This window comes from Notothenia rossii (assembly GCF_949606895.1).
Source record: "Notothenia rossii genome assembly, chromosome: 11".
Lineage (NCBI taxonomy): Eukaryota > Metazoa > Chordata > Actinopteri > Perciformes > Nototheniidae > Notothenia > Notothenia rossii.
Window position 1 is genome coordinate 41,356,302 of NC_136910.1, and position 7,192 is coordinate 41,363,493.

At 42.0% G+C, this 7,192-nt stretch overlaps 1 long non-coding RNA gene across 1 annotated transcript; it reads right to left on the minus strand.

Annotated features, from left to right (window-relative positions):
- Nucleotides 1–2,475: 2,475 nt before the first annotated feature.
- Nucleotides 2,476–6,705, minus strand: LOC307025208. The gene is made up of 2 exons (XR_013804116.1): nucleotides 6,491–6,705; nucleotides 2,476–2,791 (listed from the first exon to the last, which is right to left on the minus strand). It is a non-coding gene; the product is annotated as an uncharacterized lncRNA (long non-coding RNA).
- Nucleotides 6,706–7,192: the final 487 nt, after the last annotated feature.

Genomic DNA, 7,192 nt, shown 5'->3' on the forward strand with positions numbered 1-7,192 from the left:
AAAACAGACGGTGCATGAATGCGGTTTTGCGGTAAGTGAAATTTGAGTTCTTTATTTATGTGTTAATGATTTTAATCTACGTAATAAATGGGCTTCGGTTGCGAGTGGTAGCTACATCGGTGCTAACAATGCTAATCGTAGCCTCTAAGTTAAAATCATAGACTGTATATATAAAGGTTAAAACGAAATAGAGAAGTGTTAAGTGTAAAGTGGGATAATACTGTTGAACAAACAGCTTCTGTTTGAGTTTGATAAAATAAGGTCATCCTTGTAACTTAGAGAGATATTTTATTATGTAGGTAGGAACTGTATGCATCGCTAAGGTTAATTTAAATTGGCTATGCTCAAGTATGTAGACAAGCTAATGTCGAAGTAGTAGTGTATGTGAAATCAACCTCACAATAAGATGTGTGTATATTACAATTATTAATGTCATATTTCAAGATGATTACTTAGATATTACAATATGGTTGGTTGAGCTGTAGTTAATTATTGAGCTTATACGTTAACATCACAGTCATATCTGAAGAACAAACCCAAACCTTGTTGTTTTTATTAATTGCATTACCAAATGGGTATCAAATAAACAGTAAGCATTGGTAACACAACTTCCAAAGTTACAGTAAAATAAAAAGGACCCTGACTCGGACAATACACAATCCAAAATGTTCAACAGGAGAGAATCAGTTATATTGTTTGTACACATGGTACTTTACATATATATCTGTTTGTTTAAGGTGTCCAGGTGATGCAGACAGGCTGGACCAGAGAGTGAGAGACAGAACTGGACTCCTCACAGCAGTGAACTTCAGCTCAGGTACAAAAACTCTTTTGTTCATACTGTACAAAGAATCAAGAAAGATATTTGTTTAAAGAGCCTGTGACACGAACCCAACAACTGTTGTGCAATGAAATAGTGGGCTACTAGTAATCTCGAACCGTCAGTTTAAAAAAGAAAAAGCGATACCGTTCCGATAAATATCAATAATTTCGAACGGGAAGCCGGAAGTGACGTCAATGCGGGAACGCTTCACTGTGCGGCGAGAGAGCCAAACACGGACAAAGTGTGTTGTCATGCGTAGAAATGGTGAATTACTGAGTTTAGGCACGTTAATAACGTTTTAATTAAGTTGAATACAGTATATTCATATTTGTCAGTGCTTTCATGTCAATTCGGCGAACATAAACATAAATGATCGTGGTGAAGATGATGATTAAATTAGGATTAAAAATCGGTAGTGAGAGCTGCTGAATTTCCTCCCGTCGGATGTGATATAAAAACAAATCAATTATTTTTGTAAACTCAAGTGGATGAAACTACATTTATTAGTGCTTTCATGTCAATTCGGCGAACATATGATACATTAAATGATCGTGAGGATGATGATGTAAAAATCTTTTGTTTGAGCCGGTCTGCATTTCCTGATGAGAAAACAAACCTTAGCTTTTTGTAGTTGCAATGTAGTGGGCGTTGGACGCGGGGGTACGCCGTACCCCCACTTATTTGAAGCATGATTTCTTTTTTAAATAGTCTAATACATCTAAAATCATTGCCAGTGTTATCAGTTGCAAGTGTGTGTTTGTTGTAATAATGACGAAAACATAATAGGCAGATTTCACAGTAATTATAATAAAAACGTAGCTCAAGCATTTATGCAACTTGATTTGAAGCGTGTGTGTGTGAGGGGCAGAACTGTGTTTGTAGGGTGACCAGGTGTCCCGCACTGTGCGGGACTGCACACACAGCATTTTTATTATTTGCCCCGCGTCCCACACATTGAGACTATGTCCCGCATTTGAGTGATAGTCGCGCAGAAAGGCCGGATCGGTTCGCTGACAGCCGGCACCGCCCTTTATTATTATATTGTCTAAACGGCATCATGTAAGTTGCGCTGACAGGCGACACAGAGGTCCCCACTCTCCTACTATTTTGATAATAACATATATTTCAATGTTGATGAACTTCATACTTTTCATTCATAATCTGATTGTCTTTGTAGCTCACTGTTGAAAAAAAAACAAACATTACAATTACAAAATAATTATATCTACAGCCCCTAAACACACAAACACACCGCTTTCATAAATAACACACTTGTTCTGCAATAATATGTTTTATGTTTCCTGTATTTTTTGTTAGGAAAGGACATGCCTGAAAGACACAACATGTTCTTCTTCTCTGAGGGTCAAGAAGAACATCCAAGAGGAAAATTAAAAGCTGATGCTATGAGATTTTAAGACCAGTAGCCTACATGAAGCAACTACTTTTATTGTAAAAACAGTCAGCTGATCGAATGCACCTATTTCCACATCTACAATCCAACAGCTAATTATTTCTATTTGCCTCGCTTTATGAGCTTCACATCACTTGTGCCTTGTAACGCAGAGTTTGCAACGTCACAAATAAAATAGGGCCAATCTTCAGTCAGATGTGAATGTGTAATCTAACGCTTTCAGTAAGAATAATGGACAAAAGGAGTGCAAATACAATTTATTGAATAGTGAACCAAAAGTTAATCAAATGTTTTAAATTAAACGCACATATGAACAGATTGTGTAAAACTATTAAATGTATAAGTATACACATTTAGTCAAATAAAGTGACAGACTAGGCCTGTGCAGTTGGTATCAGCTTTGCCCAGCATTGGCTCCTCCATCAGGCCTGGACCTCCTCACAGAGGAAAGACCCTCAGTCCTCTCCAAACCAACAGACAGGACGTCCATCACACGGAGGTTTCTCCCTGAAGTCTCTGCCGCTTTCTGGACACCATGCTGTCTCAATCCGTCCACACTGAATATGAGAGGGGGAAAATGAAAATAAAAAATGCTTTAGACAATAAGAAACATAAAGTTGACTGTTGAGTTGCTCAATTTTTTTAGATTGTCAATACTATTACTGTATAACTAATATATCAGGTTAAGAGGCACATTCAAATAAAGATTGGTCTTTAAATACATGTTGTCTTTTGAATTGTTTGTCTAAAGCACTGGTTCTCAACGGGGGCGGTACCGCCCCCCAGGGGGCGTTCAGAGAACATCGGGGGGCGCTGGAAGCAATATTTTTGAAAGGGGGGCGTTGAGGTGTTCTTGGGGGGCGTTCATGCATAATATCTTTTTGTCATGAAAAACGCTGGCCACAGCGTCTTTTCCTGTACAAAAAGCAGCTGTCAGCATCTTTTGTTGCTATAGGAAACCACAACTCTGCTTGCGATTGGTCAGCTGTCAGCAGTGTTATTAGTGGTACGTTCGTAAATGCACGAACGGTCAGTCCGCTCTGACAACCCGTCTGTTCCGCCAGAACACCCAGCTGTGAGTGCTCAGAGCGCAGCGCTCTGGACTGTGGAACGGGGACGCTCGGAGCGCTCTGAGCGCATTTACAAACGTACCCTACAAAAAGCAGCCGGGAGCGGACCGGAAGTCGTTGTAATTTTGGGATCGCGACTGTTAATAATCTGTGTCACTTTGTTAAATTTTGATATGTTTTGATATGACAAATTCCACAAACAGATTCGAACTAAGTGGTCAGTTTATGAAAATAATACCCATTTCTATGTCTGCTACGACATGGAAGAGCTGGCTAGCCAGGCTGCTCCACACAGAGCTCTGTTTGTTCAAAATTACAACGACTTCCGGTCCGCTCCCGGCACGATGTCTTGTCATGTCACCAGCTAGCCCTCTAGCGTTTGCCGCCATATCGTGACACTACCTCCCCCCCCCCTAAATATTAGCATCATAAAACAACAAAAATCATATCACATCAGCAAAATGGCCGCGAAAAAGATAAAATGCAGACAGTACTCTATTGAATATCTTAGCTATGGCTTCATACCGTCTCCTACCAATGTACAACTCCCAATGTGTTTACTTTGCGAACATGTATTTTCCAATGAGGGAATGAAACCCTCACGTTTAAAGGAGCACCTTACCAAGATCCACCCGGATAAGGCAGATAAGGAGCGTCCGTTCTTCCAGGCCCTCAAAGAGAAACATGGTAGGAGCACCATCAGCAGTCTCTTCGCTAGGAAGACCACCCAGACTGACAGCGGGCTAATAGCGTCATATAACATCTCCTTGCTGATAGCCAAATGTGGGCAGCCATTCACAATCGGAGAGAAGTTGGTACTCCCTGCCATCAAAGAGGTCATATCTACTGTGATGGGGCGTGATCCCACACAGGTGCTGAAATCCATCCCACTCAGTAAGGACACCGTAGCACGCAGGATTGATGAAATGGGCGCTGATACAGAGGAGCAGCTGTGTGCCATCCTGCGGGAAACTCCATTCCGCCTTCAGCTGGATGAGACAACCACTTCTGACAACAATGTTCTGTTGATGGCCTATGTCCGCTATAGCACCTCCAACAGTCAGGAGATGGCTGAGGAATTTTTATTTTCCAAATATCTGGTCACAGACACCAAGGGCCAGACCATTTTTAATGCACTGGATGCTTATCTACAGGAGAAGTCAATCCCGATCAACAACATCCTCGCATGTGCTACTGACGGTGCCCCTTCCATGGTTGGCAGGTACCGTGGCTTCACCACTCTGCTGAAGGAGCAGGTCCCGCATGTCCTCACAGTCCACTGTGTCTTGCACCGCCACAACCTTGTGGCCAAATCTAAAAGTCCACCTCTCCACGAGTCTCTCAATGTTGCAGTAAAGGCAATAAACAAAATAAAAGCCCACGCCCTGAATAACAGATTGTTCCGACAGCTGTGTTAGGAAAATGATGAGACCTTTGAGCGTCTTCTTCTCCACACTGATGTCCGCTGGTTCTCAAAAGGAAACTGCCTTGCTCGTTTTTGTGAGCTGTTTGACAGCATCGTGGAGTTCCTGGAGGGGGTGGATGCAGCTCTCGGGGAACAGGTGTCATCCAGCCGCTGCGACATCATGTACCTCGCAGACTTCTTTGGCAAAATGAATGAAGTCACGCTGAAGCTCCAAGGAAAAGGAGTTACTCTGATCCAGAGCAAGGCGGTCATCCACAGTCTCACCTCCAGGCTGGATCTATACCGGCAGAGCATAGGCAGGAGGCAGTTTGCTAATTTCCCGCTGTTGACCAAGGTGATCTAGCCTAGGCTACTAAATAATGATAATAATAAATAATACATGTAATAAATGTAGGCTACTCTATGCAACACTATATTTGTGTTCCTGGTTAGTATAAATAACTTATGTTCTGAATGTATTATCAGAATAAAGAAACATCAATTAGTAAACTAATTAGCAATAAAATAACCAGTTTAAAATCGGATGGTAACATTCTGCACCGATAACAATTTCCTGGTTATACTCATTGCAGGTGTCTGAGGCTCTTACCGATGAGCGCCTCCTCATTTACACAGACCACCTGAGGATGGTGAATGCCGACTTGAAGATCCGCTTCAGAGATCTTTTGGACCTCGATGTTCCCACCTGGGTGGTGCAGCCCTTTCAGGCGGACGTGGCGGAATGCGAGCCAGCAATACAGGAGCATCTCATCGACATCCAGAGTGACGATGAGGCCCAGGCTATTTTCCGCACCTCTGGCTGGGGCAACATGTGGGTCAAATACTCTCAGCGTTACCCGGCTCTCTGGGAGAAAGCGAGGCTGCTTCTTCTGGCTTTCCCAACCACATACCTCGTAGAGCAGGGATTCAGCCAGGTCCTCCACATGCAGTCCAAGTACCGCAATCGCTTGAACTTGAAGGCCTCAGGTGCACTGCGACTGAAACTAAGTTCTCTGCAACCCGCAGTGAAGAAACTGGCGGAGAACCACCAAGCGCAGGGCTCACACTAACCTTCCCCCCCCCCGCATTTTGGCGAAATGCAACACCTTTCCGACCTGTTAGTTCTGTAGGCCTAATGTACAGTTTTGTAGCCTACTGTTTGTTCTGCACTGGACATGTGTGAAATTGCTGCTGTTCCGTAGCAGTCTGTTTGTATTCTCTGCTCTTGTCTGAGTTTGTTTAACACTCATAAATATCATTTTTATTCATATTCACATGGCTTTTCTGCTCTCTGGTAAACTAATGATCATGATATTCCAACTGCCCAATTAAATCAAATCTATTATTTGGCATTCAGTGACATGCTTTTTAAATGATATAACACAGAATATTAGTCAACATTAATATTCAGGGAACAAAATAAGTCAACTTTTTTTGATGGGGGGCGGTAAGAGACCTGGATAATGGACAGGGGGGCGCTGGCCCAAAAAAGGTTGAGAACCCCTGGTCTAAAGTCAGGTTATTATGCTGTTTGGAGGAGGCCTCACAGGTAAGAGCACTAACTAGCTACCATCACATGTACCTTAGCTTGATTTAAATGTATTAAACGTATAGTTAAGTGATATCAAAAAATATATTAATATTTGCTTGATTCCAGTGTTGAATTTAGCACAATTGCATACAAACGTTAAGGGATTTTAAGATTCTGAAGTATTATGCTAAAAACTCAATAACTTAGATTATTATTTAAAGTTTTGCTGAATAGTTTCATGTCCGCTTACCTTAGAAACGTAAAATGCCACGGCAGTGTGCAGATGGGGAGCATGTTCGCTTAGCTTGGTAGCTTCAGCTAGCTCTGGAACTTTCAGCTTGGTGGCAGCAGGGTTATGGCTAGAAAGGATCCATCTTGTGTAAAACTCTCGCGAGAGAGTCAATGACAGGAAGTGTGATTGTTGAAATAGGGTGTTAGCGGTCTTGCTGGTGTTCAAATAAGAATGACAACACTGTAGATCACCAATACTATGGTTTATGTTTTATTCACAGGCAAGTCAACGTTGTCGCAGTAAAAATCCCAAGATAGCTCCTGGTGCAATAAAATGTTCCTTTGCAGTGTTTTACTATTATGTCTGATGTTTCTCCATTAATATTGCTGCTGCATTAATGTGTATGTTGCATCTTGTTACTGCTGTAGATGTGTTTCCGAGCCGCTCTGATTACAACGAGAGTTACAACGAGAACGTGACGTCATATTTACACTAGACGGATCCTTTCTAGCCATAACCATTGAAAAGGCCCACCTGTTCAAAGTGGGGAATGGAAGAAAAAGTTTGAGAACCACTGCACTACTGCCATCTTCTGGAGAAAATGAATTCTTACAGTGTCGAGTCCAGTTTTTATTATAAAGCTGTCGACCTTCACCATAATCTAGTATGTTCACTCCTGTTCAATAAGCCATCCCTGTTTTATAGTTGGATATTAAAGGA